Source organism: Schistocerca serialis, chromosome 2, assembly GCF_023864345.2.
Source record: "Schistocerca serialis cubense isolate TAMUIC-IGC-003099 chromosome 2, iqSchSeri2.2, whole genome shotgun sequence".
NCBI classification, from domain to species: domain Eukaryota; kingdom Metazoa; phylum Arthropoda; class Insecta; order Orthoptera; family Acrididae; genus Schistocerca; species Schistocerca serialis.
The window spans coordinates 280,391,735-280,419,680 of NC_064639.1; positions in this window are offsets into that span (position 1 = coordinate 280,391,735).

The following is a 27,946-nucleotide window of genomic DNA, read 5'->3' on the forward strand; positions in this document are numbered from 1 at the left end:
GTCACTGGGGAGGCAACGCTCGTCATCAAATACGACACTGCCACCTGCAGACTCGCCTAGCATCTACATTTTTGCTTAAGCATGCATTTATAGCGGTTTTCTATATTTTTGTCCAGTCCCCCCTGTATCTCCCCCTTGTTACTGTCAGAGGCTGCCACGTGTGAGGCAATATGGAGTTCAAAGTCTTCCCCCTTGCTTGACTACCATTACAATGGCGTGTCGCATTCATTATCCAGGTTATTAACCTATTTAATTATTATTACTACGTGAATACAAACGTCTCACAATCGACAAGAAGTGCAAAATGGCTAAGCAGGGATTGCTAGAGGACAAATGTAAGGATCTAGAGACACATATCACTAAGGGTAAGATAGATACTGCCTACAGGAAAATTAAAGAGACCTTTGGAGAAAAGAGGACGTCTTGCATGAATATCAAGAGCACAGATGGAAACCCAGTACTAATCAAAGAAGGGAAAGCACAAAAGGTGAAAGGAGTATATAGAGGGCGATGGTCTTGAGGACAATATTATGGAAATGGAAGAGAATGTAGATGAAGGTGAAATGGGAGATATGATACTACGTGAAGAGTTTGACAGAGCACTGAAAGATCTAAGTCGAAACAAGGCCCCGGGAGTAGACAACATTCCATTTGAACTACTGACGGCCTTGGGAGAGCCAGTCCTGACAAAACTCTACCATCTGGTGAGCAAGATGTATGAGACAGGAGAAATACCCTCAGACTTCAAGAAGAACATAATAATTCCAATCCCAAAGAAAGCAGGTGTTGACAGATGTGAAAATTACCGAACTATCAGTTTAATAAGCAACAACTGCAAAACACTAACACGAATTCTTTACAGACGAATGAAAAAACTTGTAGAAGCCGACCTTGGGGAAGAAGTTTGGATTCCACAGAAATGTTGGAACACGTGAGGCAGTACTGACCCTACGACTTATCTTAGAAGCTAGATTAAGGAAAGGCAAACCTACATTTCTAACATTTGTACACTTAGAGAAAGCTTTTGACAATGTTGATTGGAATACCCTCTTTCAAATTCTGAAGGTGGTAGGGGTAAAATACAGGGAGCGAAAGACTATTTACAATATGTACAGAAACCAGATGGCAGTTATAAGAGTCGAGGGGCATGAAAGGGAAGCAGTGGTTGGGAAGGGAGTGAGACAGGGTTGTAGCCTCTCCCCGATGTTATTTAATCTGTGCACCGAGCAAGCAGTAAAGGAAACAACAGAAAAATAAGGAGTAGGTATTAAAATCCACGGAGAAGAACTAAAAACTTTGAGGTTCGCCGATGACATTGTAATTCTGTCAGAGACAGCATAGGACCTGGAAGAGCAGTTGAACGGAATAGACAGTGTCTTGAAAGGAGGATATAAGATGAACTTCAACAAAAGCAAAACGATGATAATGGAATGTAGTCGAACTAAATCGGATGATGCTGCCGGAATTTGATTAGGAATTGAGACTCTTAAAGTAGTAAAGAAGTTTTGCTATTTGGGGAGCAAACTAACTGATGATGGTCGAAGTAGAGAGAATATAAAATGTTGACTGGCAATGACAAGGAAAGCGTTTCTGAAGAAAAGAAATTTGTTAACATCGAGTTTAGATTTAAATGTCAGGAAGTAGTTTCTGAAAGTATTTGTATGGATTGTAGCCATGGAAGTGAAACATGGACGATAGACAAGAAGAGAATAGAGGCTTTCGAAATCTGATGCTACAGAAGAATGCTGAAGATTAGATGGGTAGATCATATAACAAATGAGGAGGTATTGAATAGGATTGGGGAGAAGAGAAGTTTGTGGCACAACTTGACTAGAAGAAGGGATCGGTTGGTAGGACACGTTCTGAGGCATCAAGGGATCACCAATTTAGTACTGGAGGGCAGCGTGGAGGGTAAAAATCATAGAGGGAGACCAAGAGATGAATATATTAAGCAGATTCAGAAGGATGTAGGCTGCACTACGTACTGGAAGATGAAGAAGCTTGCACAGGATAGAGTAGCATGGAGAGCTGCATCAAACCAGTCTCTTGACTGAATACCACAACAACAACGTGGACACTGATGTAATAGATAATTCGCGTATGTTATATATCACATACATTCCACGCAGTCCGCATAGCTGTTATAGAACCGAATAGCTGTCACGGACTGACACATTACTACCTCGCTACCCAGGTGCAGTAACCTCCACGACGACTATGATTGCGAAGCAGGTCCTTAGAAACCACTCCACGTCCTCCTCGCAAATTCCATGCCGAAGCAGCAGCGCAGTTCTTCGGCTGTCTGGCGCAGGCGCTCCACATACGTCGCCCTCGTCCTCCTGCGCTGTTCGTCTTCTGTCGGAGTGATTCACGCTAGCACGTCCTTTTGACGTGGAACTGTCCTGAATATTCCGGCACTTCACATTCAGTTCTGTGACGTACTGTATCACATGCGACCACTTCAAATAAAGACTTCTCTGTCATTTATGACACAGTTATTTGCATCAACACAGAAGAATAAGGTCACAGTTTCCACAAAGTCCTTTTTGCGCTATTTGTAAGCAGGTCACAAATGTTTCCACATGCTCTATATAAAATGTATGTCAAGTACGCTATGCGCTAAGTTCCTCATCACACTTCCTATTCGACATAAATACATTCTTTTTACAACCGTTGCAAAGACCGTCATCTAATCTAGCGTATTGTCGCTGTGAAAAACAGAAATATGACATCCTTTAGAGAAACACAAACGTACATACATTTCGCTATCTTTAAATGCAGTCTGGTCAGTTTAGTTAAAAGATATATTATCATTATCAAATATTTACACTTATAAATGGAAGGCATACTGTCACTGTAGGCCATGTTCAGATTTGCGCATCAGAAAAATTTTCCCTAAAGGAAGCAGTTACTGGAAATGTTATTAGTAGACAAGTGTTATTATCATAAACGTGATATTACATGTGTGACTAAGGTGGAACATTTTATTAGTTCGATTTTACGGATGAATGTGTTTATCTGTTACTAGTTCAAAGCTTCTCACATTGTGCATTATGGTAGATATTATGCGTCATTTACAACAGTTTATTTTCTGTTTCTTAACCAAATGTCTCATTAACTTTTTAGGTATGTACAACTTAAAAAATATATTTTCCATTATTTGATAAACGATAAATAACTTCTTCTCAGTCATTTGATTTAGATACGCACCATTGCATAGCACCACTCTTAGACTCATTCATTATTTCCAAGAATTATAATAAAATTATTTAGAGTGATTAATTTTGTTTTCTATGTGTGTCCATTGGCTCTACTGTTTGCACTTCTGGACTCACACTTTTTAGTATAGAAGTTGTAAGTGACATGAATCTCATTACCCTGTCTTGTTGCAGAACACATTGCTGTCTGATTGAATGCGGGGCCAGTAGAAATATGATATATGGAGCAGAGCAGTGAAGTGGAGTTATTGGTGTGGCGATGGGTAGAATGTTCAAGCTAATCTCCGGAACAACTGTAGAGATTTTCACACGGTTTTCACTAATAGACACACTGATTCACGAAGAAGGTTTGTGTATGTATCACTAACAAAGTGTCAAATCAAGGCATTGTGTAGAATGCTCAGGCAATATATAGAATCTCTAGAACTTAGTAACCTGTTTAATTTAGTTATAATTTAACAATTTTCCTAGGAAATGTATAAAATGCCTAGGTATTTTACGCACTGTGAAATGGACAGAGGCAAAGTACAAAATTACAATGAAATATCATGCTTAAAATTCTGAATTGTATGTTTGATGAAAGTTAAATTAAAAGCTGAAAAATTATAGCAATTTTGTGTGTGTGAAAACTGGCATATCCTGATTCAGATATGTTTTAAAAAATTTTTAACATTTACTAATATGTAATAAACAAAAATATTTTGAACAATTATCGTATATATGTAGTTAACAATAACAGAATCTAGACTTTCAATTTTTATAGACTTTGAAGGTATTCTTCTTTTATGCTTTATTTATTGCAGCAAGCAGAATACTGTACTTCTTCATTAACCAATAATGCCGAAGTTGCTTCCTTTCCATCTTCTTATCCGACTTCAGGTCCATTGTTATATCCTTATAGTGATCGTCTGTTACAGAAATACTATTTCTTGAAGAATTACACCCTATTATCAGTAACTTTTTATAAAATGTTTGTTTCGCTGCATTTGCACGACCAGCAACCACAACACTTTCAGAATCAATACGTGCAGTCGCGATTTTAGCGAAAGAGACATTCTGATACAACACAACTCTAACCAAAGTGGATTGAAAATTTTATAACAATGATGTCTGTGGGTATTGTTACTGTCAAAATATTTAAATTGTCTTTCTTTCATACTTCGCCTTAAACGTAATTGGCATCCAATTAGATGTCTCAGCACATTATCAAATAAGATGTATTTCATATGCTTCTCATTGCTGGTATTCTATTTATTGCCTAGACATTCCAAAAATAGTCGGATTTCACAATTTGCCAGTAAGGTATATAATTTATAATTACGGTAAGATGACTGTGTAATATATGTATTGTTATCTGTTCCATATTTAATTTGATTTTGGAGTGACAGCTCTTAGTAATGAAGGGAGCTATGAGTTGGTCAGCAACGGAGGAGGTAGTATCTGGCGGGAAGAGCAGTAAAGTGAACACAGCCGCCGCAACTCCAAAGAGAAGCAAAACTTGACCAGAGTCTATACACACCTGTATCTCTACAGATTTAAGTCCCGTCTCCAGATTTCCTTCTGTCTGTATGTGTGAGGCTACTCTCAGGAACTACTGTAGATATTTTGAACGGTTTTCATTTACACAGTAGGTAGACTAATTTACGAGGCAGGTTTGAGTGTATAATTTATTACCGGTACCCCAAACAAACCGTTTATCTGTAAATAATTAGATGTTTGACTAAAGTAAAAATAATACTCTACTAACACACCCTGCCTCGCCAAACAGCTCCGTGGTACGTTCTTGTATGTACAAATCCGAATCGATACCTGGTATCGGTATCCTTTCAATTTGGTATTTTCCTTTGGCATATGTTTGCTGTGTGTGAAACTACTCAACAGTTTGTTTGTTTCTTGTGTGGCAGATTTCTGACGATGGCTTAAGCCAAAATACACTCCTGGAAATTGAAATAAGAACACCGTGAATTCATTGTCCCAGGAAGGGGAAACTTTATTGACACATTCCTGGGGTCAGATACATCACATGATCACACTGACAGAACCACAGGCACATAGACACAGACAACAGAGCATGCACAATGTCGGCACTAGTACAGTGTATATCCACCTTTCGCAGCAATGCAGGCTGCTATTCTCCCATGGAGACGATCGTAGAGATGCTGGATGTAGTCCTGTGGAACGGCTTGCCATGCCATTTCCACCTGGCGCCTCAGTTGGACCAGCGTTCGTGCTGGACGTGCAGACCGCGTGAGACGACGCTTCATCCAGTCCCAAACATGCTCAATGGGGGACAGATCCGGAGATCTTGCTGGCCAGGGTAGTTGACTTACACCTTACAGAGCACGTTGGGTGGCACGGGATACATGCGGACGTGCATTGTCCTGTTGGAACAGCAAGTTCCCTTGCCGGTCTAGGAATGGTGGAACGATGGGTTCGATGACGGTTTGGATGTACCGTGCACTATTCAGTGTCCCCTCGACGATCACCAGTGGTGTACGGCCAGTGTAGGAGATCGCTCCCCACACCATGATGCCGGGTGTTGTCCCTGTGTGCCTCGGTCGTATGCAGTCCTGATTGTGGCGCTCACCTGCACGGCGCCAAACGCGCATACGACCATCATTGGCGCCAAGGCAGAAGCGACTCTCATCGCTGAAGACGACACGTCTCCATTCGTCCCTCCATTCACGCCTGTCGCGACACCACTGGAGGCGGGCTGCACGATGTTGGGGCGTGAGCGGAAGACGGCCTAACGGTGTGCGGGACCGTAGCCCAGCTTCATGGAGACGGTTGCGAATGGTCCTCGCCGATAACCCCAGGAGCAACAGTGTCCCTAATTTGCTGGGAAGTGGCGGTGCGGTCCCCTACGGCACTGCGTAGGATCCTACGGTCTTGGCGTGCATCCGTGCGTCGCTGCGGTCCGGTACCAGGTCGACGGGCACGTGCACCTTCCGCCGACCACTGGCGACAACATCGATGTACTGTGGAGACCTCACGCCCCACGTGTTGAGCAATTCGGCGGTACGTCCACCCGGCCTCCCGCATGCCCACTATACGCCCTCGCTCAAAGTCCGTCAACTGCACATACGGTTCACGTCCACGCTGTCGCGGCATGCTACCAGTGTTAAAGACTGCGATGGAGCTCCGTATGCCACGGCAAACTGGCTGACACTGACGGCGGCGGTGCACAAATGCTGCGCAGCTAGCGCCATTCGACGGCCAACACCGCGGTTCCTGGTGTGTCCGCTGTGCCGTGCGTGTGATCATTGCTTGTACAGCCTTCTCGCAGTGTCCGGAGCAAGTATGGTGGGTCTGACACACCGGTGTCAATGTGTTCTTTTTTCCATTTCCAGGAGTGTACATTACAACAAGAAAACGATTAAGATATAACATTATACAGTGGTCAGAATAAATGTTACATATGTAAATATTGTGAGTAAGTAAATTTTCTGAGTTGAGCGTGAAGCAAATGTTACTGTGAAGATTTTCGCGGCTTGTCAATACTGGACGTACCACAAAACAAAACTAATTCTTTTCTGTCAGATATAGTCATAAGAAAACAAAAATAAAGAAGATAAACACATTTCCATTTGATAATCAAAAGTAAATAAACCAAAGAAAAACATTACAAAAATTTCCACGTAAAACACTACAGTTTCTTCTCACTGTCACCTTTCATAACACATTGTTTATAAACCAGTTGGTTCTCTTTGTAATTGGAGATACTTCTGAATGTGGTTAAGCATAATCCTTATCAAAGTGTCCAGATAAGCCTATGGGATATTGTCCCATTCCTCCATAGCGGCCTCTTTGATCACCTATAAGGTCTCTGATGGGAAAGGATGAATGCATACCGCTCGTTATAGAATGGCGTATGCAATCTCACTGCACCTGAGATATGGAGGCCAATCCATCAGATTGATTCTATGCTCCACGAGGAAGGGTTAACCAGATTGTATAACGATCGGGGATTGAATTGTCATCGGTCAGCGTGGCTCCCGCTCCAAACGCAGCAACATGCGTGAGAGGATGTTGTCCCGATACGTCACACCAGTCATCTTCGCAAATATTGCCTCAATGGGTGACTGCAGCCGTACATGAGTCCACTGCAAAACATGGCTGAACCGCCTTGATATGGGTGGCGTTCTACGTTGCAGTTGGGGTTTAAACGTTGCCATCGTTGTTTCCGTACACGAATATTAGTGTTAACAGGGTGAGATTGATACGGTCTCATCAGAAAATAGGATAGTGTTTCACTGCTGCCTAGTAAACAAAGAGCAGTTTCGTGCCTCTGTTACGTGAGGCCCTCTCCGAACCCGATCCAATTAATGAGCCTTGGGAGATCATGGAGCCTATTTTGTATCATTTCTGTTGATACCTGCACTCTTGTAGCTGTTTGGAACTGCCGGAGCAGATGGTTAACATTGTATTGAGTTTTTCTGCTTGTTGTTATACGCAGATATCGGTGGTGTACACCTATTCTTTTTTTTCCCGCGGCCACTTTTGTGACCTCAACTTATTCTAGAAACATCACATTCGGCAAGCGAGTCTATGATCGTACGCTGCAGTTGTCCAAACCGTCCTGAAGCGATACTAGCCGTATGATGACACACAGAACAAGTATTGCAATGTCTACAGGTGACGCGTTGTCATAGACTGTACAAACTCTCCCCTCATGGCAGGAACGTGGACTGTTTCAGCTAGAATTACACAATAAACTGAGCAGTATATCGACATCATGGACATCATGATATATTTCTGGATCACAACGTTCAGTAGTAAAGTTTCGGCAACATGCAACATTTAATCTAACCACCGTATTAGTTAGTCTTTACTGATGAATGTGTTTATATTTTCATATGTACGCTTTCCTGGGTCAGGTGGAGAGTTGCTACTTGCATCTCAGTTACAATAGGGTGTAACGTTACTTTCAAATATTATAACTTTAAGATTATATTAAATGAATGTCTGAACTGTGGAATGGATGCAAATGGTTCAAATGGCTCTGAGCACTATGGGACTTAACATCTGAGGTCATCAGTCCCCTAGAACTTAGAACTACTTAAACCTAACTAACCTAAGGACATCACACACATCCATGCCCGAGGCAGGATTCGAACCTGCGACAGCAGCGGTCGTGTTGTTCCAGACTGAAACGGCTAGAACCGCTCGGCCACCACGGCCGGCGGAATGGATGCAAAACTCGAATTGTCGTGTAGCGAGTTGTAACTGCAAGTAATGTACATGTATGTATGTATGTATGTATTTAACTGGGGACCCATAAAAGACGAAGAGGCTTCGTCCCCGTCGTAGCCCTCAGTGGTACACAACCCCACAACAGGCTGCAGCAGTCCACCTAACCCCTCACCCCACCCCGGCCCCACCACCGAACGCAGGGTTATAGTGCGGTTCTGCTCCCCAATGCCCCCCCCCCCCCCTCCGGGAACGTCTCTTTCCAGGCGAGTGTAGCCCAATGTTTGCGTGGTAGAGTAATTATGGCGTACGCGTGCGTGGAGACAGTGTTTGCGCAGCAATCCCCGACGTAGTGCAACTGAGGCGCAATAAGGGGAACCAGCCCGCATTCGCTGAGGCAGATGGAAAACCGCCTCAAAAACCATCCACAGGCAGGCTGGCACACTGGACCTCGACACTAATACGCCGGGCGGATTCGTCCAGGGGACCGGCACGCCTTCCCGGTCTGTAAGCAGTGCGTTAGACCGCGCGGTTAGCCGAATGGGCAATGGTGTACATACTCTGGCAAAACTTCATACTAATCGATTGGACAGTGCAGCTCCCAGTACCAATAAGGAAATGCAGTCACTGCAAAATACATTCAGCCCCTTAGGCACTGAGTCATCTGGCCCTGTTCAAAACTGAAAACTTTAGTCCATATGCACATAACAAATAAATTAAACTGTCTTACCTCTAAAGCAGCAACGGTGGAAGGCAATATAGTCTGATCTTTCACACAAAAATATGCTAGCTACAGGCTCAGCGATGTGCAAAGTTGGCCGTAATACTTCGAAATGCACATGAAATTCTTTTGGCTGATAAACGAGAACATTTAACTAAATCCAACTTCTTTGAAAAATGTATGGCCTGGACTGGGAGGCGCCTCAGATTATGCTGAATTACGAGGTTCATTCAAGTTCTAAGGGCTCCGATATTTTTTATAATTAACTACTCACCCGAATCGATGAAACTGGTGTCACTTCTCGACGTATTCGCCCTGCAGGCGTACACATTTTTCACAACGCTGACGCCATGATTCCATGGCAGCGGCGAAGGCTTCTTTAGGAGTCTGTTTTGACCACTGGAAAATCGCTGAGGCAATAGCAGCACTGCTGGTGAATATGCGGCCATGGAGAGTGTCTTTCACTGTTGGAAAAAGCCAAAAGTCACTAGGAGCCAGGTCAGGTGAGTAGGGAGCATGAGGAATCACTTAAAAGTTGTTATCACGAAGAAACTGTTGCGTAACGATAGCTCGATGTGCGGGTGCGTTGTCATGGTGAAACAGCACACGTGCAGCCCTTCCCGGACGTTTTTGTTGCAGTGCAGGAAGGAATTTGTACTTCAAAACATTTTCGTAGGAACGCAATGGGTAAGGATTACACCCTCGCTGTCCCAGAACATGGACACCATCATTTTTTCAGCACTGGCGGTTACCCGAAATTTTTTTAGTGGCGGTGAATCTGTGTGCTTCCATTGAGCTGACTGGCGCTTTGTTTCTGGATTGAAAAATGGCATCCACATCTCATCCATCGTCACAACCGACGAAAAGAAAGTCCCATTCATGCTGTCACTGCGCGTCAACATTGCTCGGCAACATGCCACACGGGCAACCATGTGGTCGTCTGTCAGCATTCGTGGCACCCACCTGGATGACACTTTTCGCATTTTCAGGTCGTCATGCAGGACTGTGTGCACAGAACCCACAGAAATGCCAACTCTGGAGGCGATCTGTTCAACAGTCATTCGGCGATCCCCAAAACAATTCTCTCCACTTTCTCGATCGTGTCGTCAGACTGGCTTGTGCGAACCCGAGGTTGTTTCGGTTTGTTGTCACACGATGTTCTACCTTCATTAAACTGTCGCACCCACGAACGCACTTTCGACACATCCATAACTCCATCTCTATGTCTCGTTCAACTGTCGATGAATTTCAATTGGTTTCACACCATGCAAATTCAGAAAACGAATGATTGCACGCTGTTCAAGTAAGGAAAACGTCGCCATTTTAAGTATTTAAAACAGTTCTCATTCTCGCCGCTGGCGGCAAAATTCCATCTGCCGTACGGTGCTGCCATCTCTGGGACGTATTGGCAATGAACGCGGTCTCATTTTAAAACAATGCGCATGTTACTATCTCTTTCCAGTCCGGAGAAAAAAACTTGGAGGCCTTAGAACTTGAATGCACCTCGTATTAACACTGAGTTTTTTTTTAGCAAAATTATATTGCAAGTTAACTTTGTCTTTTCAAAAACATCTGACATCTGAAGTTATACCACTCGAAATTTATTCACAAACAATGAGACTTAAACAGCAAGTATTATCTAACTTCACTAATCCAACAAAAACGCAAATCAGCAAATTACATATAGCTGCCTTAATAAGTCATCGAAGCATTGAAAAAGTGAAATATGTACGTAGCCTCTTTATCTAAACAGTTTACTTACATTCTGGGGCTACTCAACAATTACAAATGATCAGCCAACTCATCTCTACCAACGTGCTGCAAAAACTGAAATCATAATTATTTAACGTCTTTACCTTACCTGCGTGAAGACTTCTGGTTCCAAGTTCAACAATATTGACGTACCTAAATTAATCAAACACTTGGTGGCTTCATACAGCACACCACAAAAAACTGCCTATTCCATCGTCTTTCGCTCACCGACCGCTACCTACAACTTTGCGCCAAGCGCTCTCTTACTCCAACACTATAACAATCTCAGACCAGAAGCAGTATCTCTGGGTCTGCGGTCTTACACATTTAGCGATGTAAAGGCGATCAAAGACATACATTGTTGTTTATAAAATCATATTCGGGTGCCACTTACAAATGTGCCCCAGTATATTCCTTTCAAGGGCAATGTGCTCGCAACACAAAAACAACGTAGTCGAATTACGGGTTATTCTATTAATTTTCACGTTATTTTCATGTTATTTGACGATCGCTGTAGAAAAAAACGAAGCTGAAATGAGGCTCATTTGTTGTGTTTGATATTTAATTTATTTGCAGTGTCACCATTAATACAGTTGGCTCTAAGCACTATGGGACTTAACATCTTAGGTCATCAGTCCCCTAGAACTTAGAACTTCTTAAACCCAACTAACCTAAGGACATCACACACATCCAGGCAGGATTCGAACCTACGACCGTAGCGGTTGCGCGATTCCAGACTGAAGCGCCTAGAACCGCTCGGCCACACCGGCCGGCCTAATATAATTCGCTGCTATCCCCGAACGGGAGAAGGATGATAAACACGTTACAGGTTTCATTCAGCCTATTTTCCTCATACCACCATAAACAAGGGAAGGCTGGGAAGATGTGTAGAAACTTGCAGAGGCAAATGTTGGTCAGTGTTTGGATACTGCAGCAGCCTTTCTGCAGAGACGTTGCGGCGAAACAGCGCCACAAGAGCTTGCGGTCAGCGAGGCATTAAGGGCATTCCACAGGGGCCTGTACTGTCCGCGACACGTTGTGGGTAGCGCGCTAGCTGTAAGGTATCGTGACGCCAGGCCCTGAGATATGCTAATGGTCTGTGCTACTACAGTCTGGCCGGCAAACACTGTACGGAAACATATTTACAGTCGGCACACTTTCCAGGTTTCAGTAGACATTCCCTGACACCTGGGTTACGTTTAATCGTAAAAAGAACAGCATACCGGAATTCATTACGCTGTAGAGCGCACTACGCTAAACAGCATTCATACGCTACACAATATTTAGCAAATTTAATTTGGTGTAGTTTTAAACTGTTGTACGCTTACACGAATCCCTCGAATTTATTTAAATAACCTGCTGATTTCTACAAACAGCTAATTACATTACTGGCTATTAAAATTGCTACACCATGAAGATGACGTGCTACAGCCGCAGAATTTAACCGACAGGAAGAACATCCTATGACACACAAATGATTAGCTTTTCAGAGCATTCACACAAGATAAGCGCCGGTGGCGACACCTACAACGTGATGATATGAGGAAAGTTTCCAACCGATTTCTCATACACAAACAGCAGTTGACCGGCATTGCTTGGTGAAACGTTGTTGTGATGCCTCATGTAAGGAGGAGAAATGCGTACCATCACGTTTCCGACTTTGATAAAGGTCGGATTGTAGCCTATCGCGATTGCGGTTTATCGTATCACGACATTGCTGCTCGCGTTGGTCGAGATCCAATGACTGTTAGCAGAATATGGAAGCGGTGGGTTCAGGAAGGTAATACGGAACGCAGTGCTGGATCCCAGCGGCCTCATATCACTACCAGTCGAGATGACAGGCATCTTATCCGCATGGCTGTAACGGATCGTACAGCCACGTCTCGATCCCTGAGTCAACAGATGGGGACGTTTACAATACAACAACCATCTGCACGAACAGTTCGAGGACGTTTGCAGCAGCATGGACTATCAGCTCGGAGACCATGGCTGCGGTTACCTTTGACGCTGCATCACAGACATGAGCGCCTGCGATGGTGTACTCAACGACGAACCTGGCTGCACGAATGGCAAAAGTGTCATTTTTTCGGATGAGCCGCGCGGGATTAGCAGAGAGGTCTAAGGCGCTGCAAACATGGACTTTGCGGCTGATCCCGGCGGAGGTTCGAGTCCTCCCTCGGGCATGGGTTTGTGTGTTTGTCCTTAGGATAATTTTGGTTAAGTAGTGTGTAAGCTTAGGTATTGATGACCTCAGCAGTTAAATCCCATAAGATTTCACACACATTTGAACATTTTTTTCGGATGAATCCAGGTTCTGTTTACAGCATCATGATGGTCGCATCCGTGTTTGGCGACATCGCTGTGAACGCACATTGGAAGCGTGTATCCGTCATCGCCATACTGGTGTATCACCCGGCGTGATGGTATGGGGTGCCATTGGTTACACGTCTCGGTCACCTCTTGTTCGCATTGACGGCATTTTGAACAGTGGACGTTACATTTCAGATGTGTTACGACCCGTGGCTCTAACCCTCATTCGATCCCTGCGAAACCCTATATTTCAGAAGGATAATGCACGACCGCATGTTGCAGGTCCTGTACGGGTCTTTCTGGATACAGAAAATGTTCGACTGCTGCCCTGATCTCATCACCAATTTAAAAAGTCTGGTCAATGGTGGCCGAGCAACTGGCTCGTCACAATACGCCAGTCACTACTCTTGATGAACTGTGGTATCGTGTTGAAGCTGCATGGACAGCTGTACCTGTACACGCCATCCAAGCTCTGTTTGACTCAATGTCCAGGCCAACCAAGGCCGCTATTACGGCCAGAAGTGGTTGTTCTAGGTACTGATTTCTCAGGCTCTCTGCACCCAAATTGCGTGAAAATGTAATCACTTGTCAGTTCTAGTATAATATATTTGTCCAATGAATACCCGTTTATCATCTGCATTTATTCTTGGTGTAGCAATTTTAAAGGCCAGTAGTGTAGTTTGAATTGTATATGTGTAAATATTGTAAGTAATTTTTTTGAGATGCATGTGAAGCATATGTGACCATGAAGGTTTTCGAGGCCTGTCAGTGCAGTAACATCTTCAAAGGTTTCTTGTCGCGTAACATCGTAACAGGGCAGTGGGGCTTTGTGGGACCACAGAAGAAGAGAATACAAGGATTTTAGATGTGGTGCTATAGAGCGATGTTAAACACTAAGTGAACTGGTGAGCAGATTTCCTCAGGAATCGGAGAAGAAAGGAGGATGTGGGAAGTAGAACAGAACAGTATGGAAAAGAATCCACTGCCTCCCAAGATCTGAGACGATGTAGATAGTATGACCTCTCTGTAACATTTTCAATGTGTTTTTGCTTTAAAACATAGGTCATGCTCATTTTTTCTTGCATCACTTGCTTACTCCTTTACGCCTTTCCTGTCTGCACGAAAAGCAGAAGGTGATGGTTTTGTACAATTTACATTCCTGGAAATTGAAATAAGAACACCGTGAATTCATTGTCCCAGGAAGGGGAAACTTTATTGACACATTCCTGGGGTCAGATACATCACATGATCACATTGACAGAACCACAGGCACATAGACACAGGCAACAGAGCATGCACAATGTCGGCACTAGTACAGTGTATATCCACCTTTCGCAGCAATGCAGGCTGCTATTCTCCCATGGAGACGATCGTAGAGATGCTGGATGTAGTCCTGTGGAACGGCTTGCCATGCCATTTCCACCTGGCGCCTCAGTTGGACCAGCGTTTGTGCTGGACGTGCAGACCGCGTGAGACGACGCTTCATCCAGTCCCAAACATGCTCAATGGGGGACAGATCCGGAGATCTTGCTGGCCAGGGTAGTTGACTTACACCTTCTAGAGCACGTTGGGTGGCACGGGATACATGCGGACGTGCATTGTCCTGTTGGAACAGCAAGTTCCCTTGCCGGTCTAGGAATGGTAGAACGATGGGTTCGATGACGGTTTGGATGTACCGTGCACTATTCAGTGTCCCCTCGACGATCACCAGTGGTGTACGGCCAGTGTAGGAGATCGCTCTCCACACCATGATGCCGGGTGTTGGCCCTGTGTGCCTCGGTCGTATGCAGTCCTGATTGTGGCGCTCACCTGCACGGCGCCAAACACGCATACGACCATCATTGGCACCAAGGCAGAAGCGACTCTCATCGCTGAAGACGACACGTCTCCATTCGTCCCTCCATTCACGCCCGTCGCGACACCACTGGAGGCGGGCTGCACGATGTTGGTGCGTGAGCGGAAGACGGCCTAACGGTGTGCGGGACCGTAGCCCAGCTTCATGGAGACGGTTGCGAATGGTACTCGCCGATACCCCAGGAGCAACAGTGTCCCTAATTTGCTGGGAAGTGGCGGTGCGGTCCCCTACGGCACTGCTTAGGATCCTACGGTCTTTGCGTGCATCCGTGCGTCGCTGCGGTCCGGTCCCAGGTCGACGGGCACGTGCACCTTCCGCCGACCACTGGCGACCACATCGATGTACTGTGGAGACCTCACGCCCCACGTGTTGAGCAATTCGGCGGTACGTCCACCCGGCCTCCCGCATGCCCACTATACGCCCTCGCTCAAAGTCCGTCAACTGCACATACGGTTCACGTCCACGCTGTCGCGGCATGCTACCTGTGTTAAAGACTGCGATGGAGCTCCGTATGCCACGGCAAACTGGCTGACACTGACGGCGGCGGTGCACAAATGCTGCGCAGCTAGCGCCATTCGACGGCCAACACCGCGGTTCCTGGTGTGTCCGCTGTGCCGTGCGTGTGATCATTGCTTGTACAGCCCTCTCGCAGTGTCCGGAGCAAGTATGGTGGGTCTGACACACCGGTGTCAATGTGTTCTTTTTTCCATTTCCAGGAGTGTAGATTAATGATGTACGATTCACATTACTATTGTTGACTTTTACTAATATTTCCTGACCTAACATTGTTTTTTAAACTTCTCCACAGCCTTACAACGGAGAGCGCAAATGAAGTTGGTGCTACTGGTACGGTGGTGCTCTTGACCGGCCGCCATCTGCTGCTGCCATAAATGCGTATTGTATGATCAGTATCAGAACCTCTTAAAGAAATCATTGCTATGCAACGCAAATACTGGCGTTGAGATGCTTATATTTTTTTTCACGGTCACTCATAACTCCGTTGGTAATGGACCAATAATCATTGATAGTGCCGATTTTACCGCCACTCCCGTGATTAAGATACACTATGTGACCGAAAGTATGCGGAAACCTGGCTGAAAATGACTAACAAGTCGGCAATGATCGAATTCAGTATGGTGTTATCCTTAGCCTTGATGACAACTTCCGCTCTCGCAGGTATTCGTTCAGTCAGGTGGTGGAAGGTTTCTTGGGGAATGGCAGCCCATTCTTCACGGAGTGCTGCACTGAGGAGAGATATCGATGTTGGCCGAGGAGGCCTGGTACGAAGTCGGCATTGCAAAACATCCCAGACCTATTCTATAGGATTCAGGTCAGGACTCTGTGCAGGCCAGTCCATTACAGGAATATGTAATGGCCTGCGAAGTGTCACATCAGAGGAATAAATGTCAGGTGCGGCCCTTCTACCACACATCCCGAGGATGATTGGCAGAATCGGCTATACATTGTGCAATCACGGCGTTAATGCTCTTTACAGTTCGACTAAGACGATCAAAGAGTATCGCAGAACGGCAAGGGACAGGAGGTCCCCACCCACAAAATCTACTTCTACATCTACATCTACGTGATTACTCTGTTATCCACAATTAAGTGCATAGAAGAGGGTTGATTGAACCACCTTCAATCTCTCTACCGTTCCACTCTCGAATGTTGTTGTTGTTGTGGTCTTCAGTCCTGAGACTGGTTTGATGCAGCTCTCCATGCTACTCTATCCTGTGCAAGCTTTTTCATCTCCCAGTACCTACTGCAACCTACATCCTTCTGAATCTGCTTAGTGTATTCATCTCTTGGTCTCCCTCTACGATTTTTACCCTCCACGCTCCCCTCCAATACTAAATTGGTGATCCCTTGATGCCTCAGAACATGTCCTACCAACCGATCCCTTCTTCTGGTCAAGTTGTGCCACAAACTTCTCTTCTCCCCAATCCTATTCAATACTTCCTCATTAGTTATGTGATCTACCCATCTAATCTTCAGCATTCTTCTGTAGCACCACATTTCGAAAGCTTCTATTCTCTTCTTGTCCAAACTATTTATCGTCCATGTTTCACTTCCATACATGGCTACATTCCATACGAATACTTTCAGAAATGACTTCCTGACACTTAAATCAATACTGGATGTTAACAAATTTCTCTTCTTCAGAAACGCTTTCCTTGCCATTGCCAGCCTACATTTTATATCCTCTCTACTTCGACCATCATCAGTTATTTTGCTCCCCAAATAGCAAAACTCCTTTACTACTTTAAGTGCCTCATTTCCTAATCTAATTCCCTCAGCATCACCTGACTTAATTAGACTACATTCCATTATCCTTGTTTTGCTTTTGTTGATGTTCATCTTATATCCTCCTTTCAAGACACTGTCCATTCCATTCAACTGCTCTTTCAAGTCCTTTGCTGTCTCTGACAGAATTACAATGTCATCGCCGAACCTCAAAGTTTTTATTTCTACTCCATGAATTTTAATACCTACTCCGAATTTTTCTTTTGTTTCCTTTACTGCTTGTTCAATATACAGATTGAACAACATTGGGGAGAGGCTACAACCCTGTCTTACTCCCTTCCCAACCACTGCTTCCCTTTCATGTCCCTCGACTCTTATACTGCCATCTGGTTTCTGTACAAATTGTAAATAGCCTTTCGCTCCCTGTATTTTACCCCTGCCACCTTTAGAATTTGAAAGAGAGTATTCCAGTCAACATTGTCAGAAGCTTTCTCTAAGTCTACAAATGCTAGAAACGTAGGTTTGCCTTTCCTTAATCTTTCTTCTAAGATAAGTCGTAAGGTCAGTATTGCCTCACGTGTTCCCGTGTTTCTACGGAATCCAAACTGATCTTCCCCGAGGTTGGCTTCTACTAGTTTTTCCATTCGTCTGTAAAGAATTCGTGTTAGTATTTTGCAGCTGTGACTTATTAAGCTGATAGTTCGGTAATTTTCACATCTGTCAACACCTGCTTTCTTTGGGATTGGAATTATTATATTCTTCTTGAAGTCTGTGGGTATTTCGCCTGTTTCATACATCTTGCTCACCAGATGGTAGAGTTTTGTCAGGACTGGCTCTCCCACGGCCGTCAGTAGTTCCAATGGAATATTGTCTACTCCGGGGGCCTTGTTTCGACTCAGGTCTTTCAGTGCTCTGTCAAACTCTTCACGCAGTATCATATCTCCCATTTCATCTTCATCTACATCCTCTTCCATTTCCATAATATTGTCCTCAAGTACATCGCCCTTGTATAGACCCTCTATATACTCCTTCCACCTTTCTGCTTTCCCTTCTTTGCTTAGAACTGGATTTCCATCTGAGCTCTTGATATTCATACAAGTCGTTCTCTTATCTCCAAAGGTCTCTTTAATTTTCCTGTAGGCGGTATCTATCTTACCCCTAGTGAGATAGGCCTCTACATCCTTACATTTGTCCTCTAGCCATCCCTGCTTAGCCATTTTGCACTTCCTGTCGATCTCATTTTTGAGACATTTGTATTCCTTTTTGCCTGTTTCACTTACTGCATTTTTATATTTTCTCCTTTCATCAATTAAATTCAATATTTCTTCTGTTACCCAAGGATTTCTACTAGCCCTCGTCTTTTTACCTACTTGATCCACTGCTGCCTTCACTACTTCATCCCTCAAAGTTACCCATTCTTCTTCTACTGTATTTATTTCCCCCATTCCTGTCAATTGCTCCCTTATGCTCTCCCTGAATCTCTGTACAACCTCTGGTTCTTTTAGTTTATCCAGGTCCCATCTCCTTAAATTCCCACCTTTTTGCAGTTTCTTCAGTTTTAATCTACAGGTCATAACCAATAGATTGTGGTCAGAGTCCACATCTGCCCCTGGAAATGTCTTACAACTTAAAACCTGGTTCCTAAATCTCTGTCTTACCATTATATAATCTATCTGATACCTTTTAGTATCTCCAGGGTTCTTCCATGTATACAACCTTCTTTCGTGATTCTTAAACCAAGTGTTAGTTATGATTATGTTGTGCTCTGTGCAAAATTCTACCAGGCGGCTTCCTCTTTCATTTCTGTCCCCCAATCCATATTCACCTACTATGTTTCCTCCTCTCCCTTTTCCTACACTCGAATTCCAGTCACCCATGACTATTAAATTTTCGTCTCCCTTCACAATCTGAATAATTTCTTTTATTTCATCATACATTTCTTCAATTTCTTCGTCATCTGCAGAGCTAGTTGGCATATAAACTTGTACTACTGTAGTTGGTGTGGGCTTCGTATCTATCTTGGCCACAATAATGCGTTCACTATGCTGTTTGTAGTAGCTTACCCGCATTCCTATTTTCCTATTCATTATTAAACCTACTCCTGCATTACCCCTATTTGATTTTGTGTTTATAACCCTGTAGTCACCTGACCAGAAGTCTTGTTCCTCCTGCCACCGAACTTCACTAATTCCCACTATATCTAACTTCAACCTATCCATTTCCCTTTTTAAATTTTCTAACCTACCTGCCCGATTAAGGGATCTGACATTCCACGCTCCGATCCGTAGAACGCCAGTTTTCTTTCTCCTGATAACGACATCCTCTTGAGTAGTCCCCGCCCGGAGATCCGAATGGGGGACTATTTTACCTCCGGAATATTTTACCCAAGAGGACGCCATCATCATGTAATCATACAGTAAAGCTGCATGCCATCGGGAAAAATTACGGCCGTAGTTTCCCCTTGCTTTCAGCCGTTCGCAGTACCAGCACAGCAAGGCCGTTTTGGTTAATGTTACAAAGCCAGATCAGTCAATCATCCAGACTGTTGCCCTTGCAACTACTGAAAAGGCTGCTGCCCCTCTTCAGGAACCACACGTTTGTCTGGCCTCTCAACAGATACCCCTTCGTTGTGGTTGCACCTACGGTACGCCTATCTGTATCGCTGAGGCACGCAAGCCTCCCCACCAACGGCAAGGTCCATGGTTCATGGGGGGGAATGGCACACGGGAAATAGAACACTTACATTTTTCTGTGCGAACCATGATTTCTCGTACTTTATCGTGATGATCACTTCTCCCTATGTAGGTGCATGCCAACAGAATGTTTTCGCAATCGGAGGAGAAAAGTGGTGATTGAAATTTCATGAGAAGATCCTGTCGCAACGAAAAACGCCTTTATTTTAATGATTGCCACTCAAATTCACGTATCATGTCTGTGGCACTATCTCCCCTATTTCGCGATAATACATAACGAGTCGCCCTACTTTGAACTTTTTCAATATCATCCGTCAGTCCCACCTGATACGGATCCCATACTGCATATCAATACTCCAGAATAGGGCGGACAAGTATAGTGTAGGCAGTCTCTTTAGTAGATCTGTTGCACCTTGTAAGTGTTCTTCCAATGAATCGCAGTCTTTGCTTTGCTCTACCAACAACATTATCTATGTGATCGTATGAACTTAGCTTATTTGTAATTGCAGTTGTATTTAGTGGAATTTACAGCCTTCAGATTTGTGTCACTTATCGTGTAATCGAAATTCAGCGGATTTCTTTTAGCACTCATGTGAATAACTTCACACTTTTCTTTATTCAGGGTCAATTGCCACTTTTCACACCACACAGATATCTTATCTAAATCATTTTGCAATTCGTTTTGGTCATCTGATGACTTTACAAGACGGTAAATCATCTGCAAATAATCTAAGAGGACTACTCAGATTGTCTCCTAAGCGGTTAATATAGATCAGGAACAACAGAGGGCCTATAACACTTCCTTGGGGGACGCCGGATATTACTTCTGTTTTACTCTATGGCTTTCCGTCTATCACTACGAACTGTGATTTTTTCTGACAGAAAAACACGAATCCAGTCGTACAACTCAGGCGATATTCCATATGCACACAGTGTGGTTGGAAGACGCTTGTGAGGAACGGTGTCGAAAGCGTTCTGGAAGTCTATAAATATGGAATCAATTAGACATCCCCAGTCCCCTGTCGATAGCACTCATTACCTCATGAGTATAAAGGGCTAGTTTTGTTTCACAAGAACAATGTTTCCTTAATCCGTGCTGACTTTGTGTCAATAAATTGTTTTCTTTGAGGTAATTCATAATGTTTGAACACAGTGTATGTTGCAAAACCCTACTGCAAATTGACGTTAGCGATATGGGCCTGTAATTCAGCAGATTACTCCTGTTTCCCTTTTTGGGTATTGGTGTGACTTGAGCAACTTTCGAATCTTCAGGTATGGAATTTTCTGTGAGCGAGGGGTTTTATACAATTGCTAAGTATGGAGCTATTGCATCAGCATACTCTGAAAGGAACCTGACTGGTATACAATCTGGACCGGAGGCCTTCCCTTTATTAAGTGATTTAAGCTGCTTTGCTATACCGAGGATATCTACTTCTATGTTTCTCATCTTTGTAGTTGTTCTTGATTGCAATTCAGGATTATTTACTTCGTCTTCTTTGGTGAAGGAGTTTCGAAAAACTGTATTTAATAACTCTGCTTTAGTGGCACTGTCATCAGTAACTTCACCGTTGTTTTCGCGCAGTGAAGGTATTGACGGCGTCTTGCCACTCGTGTGCTTTATATACGAGGGTTGGAACTTAAATAGTGGCAACTATTTATTCACAACCGATACAAAAGAGTTACATCTCTGCACCTGTTACCATCCTTCAAAGTAGTTACCAGTGTTGTGTAGAACCCGTTGATAGCGATGTGGAAGGCGTAGTATACCGTTAGAAGAGTCTGTTCTGTTGATGGTGCGAATGGAGCGGTCTACTGCCTGTCGAATCTCTGGAACAGTTCTGAAGCGAATGCCTAAATTTAGCTGCGTGTCCCTTTGTACCATCTGGTTTTAGTGCTAATTACATTGAGGTGAACATTTTGCAAGCCGTTTCAAACGCTCAAGAGCTATTAGAATTTACTAGGAGGTGATTGCATTCAGTTCAAATTTGTTTATAGAAAAATTTCATTGTGGTTAATTTCAGTATCTAAGGTGTAAATCTGATCAGTCACCACACACACTATATTGCTCAGTTCCAGGTCTAGCATTGAAGCGTGCCGATTAGCCGGTGGTGTCGAGATTGAACCTTATTCCCTTTAATTTCTTTTGATATTTTTCATTGTATTACCTTCTATATATTTTGTCAAGGAACTTGGGCTGTCATGAATGAAGTTAACCAATGTTTGCCCAGTCTTTCGAACCCCAAGACAACCATGCGGCAGCGGTGTTTCAAAATGGTAGAAAGACCGTTGTTGTCTTTCGGAGTCGGGCTAACTAAATGAGCATCATTCGTGGTACGCCAATTTATTTTGGGGTGCCCTTTCTTTCGTTTTGCTATAGTCTATTCTTTTGGTGTATTTGAAGGTGCGCTAGGTGGTGCGATGGAGGCTAAGGTGCAGATGGAGGTCGGGTGCCTGAAGAAAGAACAGCTGAGATATAAACCAGGTATATGTAGTCAACTGGAAGAACGGGACGTGGCAGAGCTGTGCCCTCGGCTGCGAGGTGCGGCCACGTGTCTCGTACAGGTAACTGCGGCACGAAATGGCCAGGTGAGTACCGCAGTTGAACACTGCACCGCTTCTCTCTCGTATGTAGAAAACGATATTGCCTTCTCAGATGGTAGTTACTCCTCTCAAGGGGCACGTATGAAGGGTACAGGTGTAGACCATGCAATGGTTCCATCGGGTTGAGGATTGAGCCTTATAATTACGGATCCGCAACAGAAGCTAGCTCTAGGTGAGTTGCAGGCCGAGGTGATGCAATTTCAAATGAAATTAAGTGCATCAGAATGGGGCAAGAACCCATGGGAGGACGAAGAAGGCTCTTTGTTGTTAGAGACTACCGCGGCTTACACGAAGAGCTTACACAAAGAGCTTTCTTGAAACCAGTCGTCGGTTTTATAAAGCCAGTATTCAGAACCTGATGCTGAAATATTAATGAAAGATCTCCACGTTTACACCCAATCAAAATTATGGACAACAATATAATATTCATGAAGCTTGTTCGTACTGCATATCAGACTTCATATGTCCTCAGACACAACTTGGCAGTTGATGGCATGAAGATTATGAGGGAGTAGTATTAGCCTGCCGTACTGTCTTCCTTTGCAGTGCAGCCTACAGGCTTGGAGCAAGCAACGGTTTCCACCCCTTCCATATTGGCTGGGCAGAGAGAGGGGATGGAATTGAAAGAGGGGAAGGAGGAGATGGAATGGGAGACAGGGAAAAGTAGATGGTCAGTGATGGGGGAAAGGAAGGATGGTCAGAGAGAGGGGAAATGAGGAGCTGGTCAGAGAGGGAGAGCTGGTGCTAGACATTGAGGACGTGGGGAGAAGTAGAGGGAGGAGATGTGTGAAATACACCCCTACATTCACCTCTCTCTCTCTGTCCATCGACTGCGTCTCCTCTATCTCACTATCTGCATTGTGCAGTGATGTGAGTGGCATACCTAGCTTCTGCTGTATACGTTGCCCAGTAAGGCAGATGGGTAGGATGGATTAGTAATGGTGTACTTCATCAACAATAAGGCATATCAATGAACACAGTCAGTATATTATCACGTCTGGCATTGTATGTTGTGTACGGCTGTGCTATGCTGCTCTCTCCTCAGTGACCCCAAATCTTTACTAGAGTACAGTTACTCCAAGATGGACAGAGAGATGGGAAGGAGTATTGGATGGGGAGAGAGGGAGAGGAGGACATGGACAGAGAGGGGGGAGGAGTGGGAGATGCTGGAGGCAGGTTGAAGTTGTAGTGGGGAAGTGGGCAGTTGTTAAGGGAAGACAGGAAGATGTGGATGGGAAGAGGGTGGAAGGTTATAGGTATGGAGTAATATGTGGTTGGAGAGATAGTATGGAAGAGATGGTCAAAGAAAGGCAGGAGGAGGGGAGAGAAATACAGAATGGGGGGAGGAGATGGGGATACAGGGATAGGAGGTTGAGGTAAAGAGAGATGCTTGGAGGAAAAGCTGGTTAGGTAGGAGGAAGAGACAAGTTCAATACAAGTATCAAACACATATGCGAATGGAGGTGGGGGAAAAGCACGCTAGTTTCCAGAATATAGTGTAATTGTGTTACTTTTGTATCTTCCTGCAGATTTCTTCTTCTTTAAAAAGTCAATTGAGGATAGGTGTCACTTTGGCGATGAATCAACAGATACATTATCTTTGGAACTACTCAAACTTTTGATTTAGAGGCATTTTTCAAGAAACCATATCATCACAATCCAAAGTCAGAAAAGTCTTAGAAAATACATTAAAAAATCTAGAACTAAACTATTTACAAAATTCATATGTTATTTTAAAGAGGTAAGTCTCTGTTAGTATAGTTTGTAAAAAAATGCCAAAGGAAATTTGTCATATCTAGATATATCACCTGGTAAAGATAACATTCTAGTCAAATGTAGCTTCATCTATCCTGCTATAATGTGCTGACTGCTTTCTTCAGGAATTCAAAATTATTTCGGTGAAGGCGTTATAACCTACAGCAGTTTTTATGCCCCATTAAACAAATAAAATAATGAGCAACTTCAGTAGAAAACGCTCTATATGGCTCATGGTTCTTTTCTGAGGTTTGCGTAGTGCCCACAGTCACCCAAGCTATTTCAGCCTATTATTCCTTCCCGGACTGCATTTCCTTCTCCATGTCCCTCCCTACCCATCCCCACTCCTTCCCCTCAGCCCCCTTCTTCCCCTCTGCCCCCTCCTACCCTCTCTCAGTGTTCTTACTTATGTCGACCTCCTGGTCCCCTGTATCCCCTGTAGTTCTGTTCCTCATGCCTTTTTTCTTTTGCATCCTTCCTTTTTGACGTTTTTGGTCCCCCTTTGGGGCTTGACCTCCACTTCTAGATTATCTCCCCGAAGCCATTTGGGGAAGGAATTCCTCTGTAGTGTCTATGACATGGATTCCACTTGCCTCTTCCACTTTGGGATTCCACTTTGGGTGCGGGTTCCCTAAATGCAGTGGAAGTGAGGCACAATGATGTTATTCAGAGCTGTTCCCCTTGCGACGTCAGCCGCATAACGGTACTTAAGCATAGGAGGTATGTACGTTACGCTGATTGCATGTCACACACTTTTCCATTGTTTTGACGGTTATTTCACAGTCACAAAGATACCTGTAACTTGGGTAACTAACTGATTAAATGATGATTATGTCTTCTGTGGCAAGCCACTGAAGACCGCAGAACCCTTGTACCAAAATATTTAGAAAATTCCTTAGAATAACTTTTGAAACTTTATGGTCACAATTGTAATTAGGACCATAGTTGTGTATTGAACTGGGGACCTAGGAACGACGAAGAGGCTTCCTCTCTGGCGTAGCCCTCAGTGGTTGACAATCACACATCAGGCTACAGCAGTTCACTCACCCCACCGCCGCCCCACACCGAACCCAGGGTTATTGTGCGGCTCGGCCCCCAGTGGACCCCCCCCCCCCCCCCCCCCCCCCGGGAATGTCTCACACCAGGCGAGTGTAACCCCAATGTTTGCGTGGTAGAGTAGTGGTGGTGTACGCGTACGTGGAGAAATCGCCTTAAAAACCATCCACAGGCTGGCCGGCACACCGGACCTCGACACTAATGCACCAGGCGGATTCGTGCCGGGGACCAGACGCCTTCCCGCCCGGAAAGCAGTGCGTTAGACCGACGGCTATCCGCGCGGGATAAATAGCTTTTACTTGTGTCCGTGTTATAGTAAATACAAACCTGGGAATGTGAAATGCCAATCTAAATGTGCTACTGAGCTGAAAGCCACATCACTCACATGAAATTCAAAAGAATCCTGTGTGTGTGTGAAAACCGATCTCATTTATAAGCAAACCAATAATTTCACGCTCTGTAGACTTGACCATTGCTAACTGTTTGAAACAAACGTAGCTTATAAAAAAACTCTAATGTCCACCTGCTCCAGAATGAAACCTGAAACACACTAAAATTTCTGCACTGTCGTATGGCCCTCGTAAAATAAAGAAACTGACAGAACCTACAATGCACAAAAGAAACGAAACAATCACGTATAATGAATATCACCTGCAAAATGAAGTGCTGGCAGAAACAGCAACACAGAAAGACTCCGCCGGCCGTGTGGCCGAGCGGTTCTAGGCACTTTAGTCTGGAACCGCCCGACCGCTCCGGTCGCAGGTTCGAATCCTGCCTCGGGCATGGATGTGTGTGATGTCCTTAGGTTAGTTAAGTTTAAACAGTTCTAAGTCTAGGGGATTGATGACCTCACAAAATAAGTCCCATAGTGCTCAGAGCCATTTTGAACAGAAAGACTCCACAACAGTTATTTAAGAAAAATACTGCTAAAAACTAACCACAGTTGGTGTAGGGAAATTTGGTTCATAATTTTGACACAGAATGCCAATGAACACATGACTCAAACTTTAAGTTCTGAAATTTCACCTAGGAAGGAACATATCATAAAGAAAAGAAAACCAGTTATATACTCTAATATGAAAATTCATTCAATCTAGTAACTTCCATGATATGTAAAATTAACTCAGAATGACAATCAATAGAATAATTATCAAAAGCTTGACTGTGACAGGGGTGAAGCGGACCAACAATACAAGTCCAAAAAATAAAAATAAGCTTTTTATCTCATGAAATAATACCTTGTTCTTCATTTCAAAATGTTTTTTTAGGCCCGTACATTATCCATCCATTGTTCTGAGTCATCATTAATCCTCGTAATAAATCAGTTACTCACATAGTCCTAAAAGTGCGTCGATTCATTACACTGTACACTCAACGAAACCCTGCCTGCTGCAAACCGCAGCCATCCTCTACTGACTGTCAAAGATTCTGCGACTACACGGTGCTGCCATCACAGACACAGATAATGTTCCCTAACAGCTGTTTCTCTGACCACAATTCTTCAAATATATCATTTTTCTTTACAAATATTAACACATCCAATAACATCATCAAAAATAGCCGGCTTACACCTGTATTTTTCTTTGAGTGATTTAAACACATGAGGTCCCATCTCGGAAATTGCTGAATTCACTGAAATACTTTTTTCCCACTGATTACCAAAGTAACTCACTCGACGACGGATATTTCCAATGTTACGTTTCGCTTCGCATTTACTTTATATAAGCTTAGAAAACGGCCCTTTTTATGCGAAACTCGTCATTTAAGCCGTAAGAAGTGTGGAGTTTAAGTAAAATCGCTTACAAACAACCTCGTAGAAGTTCTGGAATTAATGTATAATATAGATATCTACAATGTCTCTCGGCGTGTCAAATAACCGTAATTGTAATTACGGACGGAGCTACGTTTTTTTCCTCGAGTATGCGGTACTTTCACCTCCAGGAAAACCTGCTTCTTGAGAAATGTCAGGTTCAGTCAGTGCTTTGTTCAGTGTGTAAGGCAACGAGGTGGTTACAGTTTGCAAGAAATTGCGATCTCGGGCTGTCCTTTGATCATACAAAACACGGCGTGGCCGCTGGCGTGGAAGAAGGAGGGAGGCACCGCCCAGTCAGAGACATCTGCAGCCCTAGGCCGGCAGAAGGCAGCTATAATTAGGCGATTTTGTTTTCCTCGAAGGAGCCGTCGCAGAATGGGTGTCACTGCCTTTTCCGGTCCTACCCCTCCCTCCTCCACGCCCCCTCTTCCTCCCCCACCCCCCACCATCGTCAAGAGGAAACAGATTTTGAATGAACTGAGAAGCTGTAGCAAGGGGCTATGGTGCGAAATGGCGAGTTTTGAATTACGAAGTGAGCGACCTGAAATAAAGAAGTTAAAAAATTTCCTATTAAATGACGTATATTTATTGTAACGGCACTTCGTCAACACTCCATGTGACTTCTGTTCGTTAACGATATGTCTGCGAACAGAACGAGGCATGCATGCACATAAACATTACAGCTACTGAAATAATTATTAGACTCTATTTCCAAAAAAGTTAATTTCTCCAGTTATC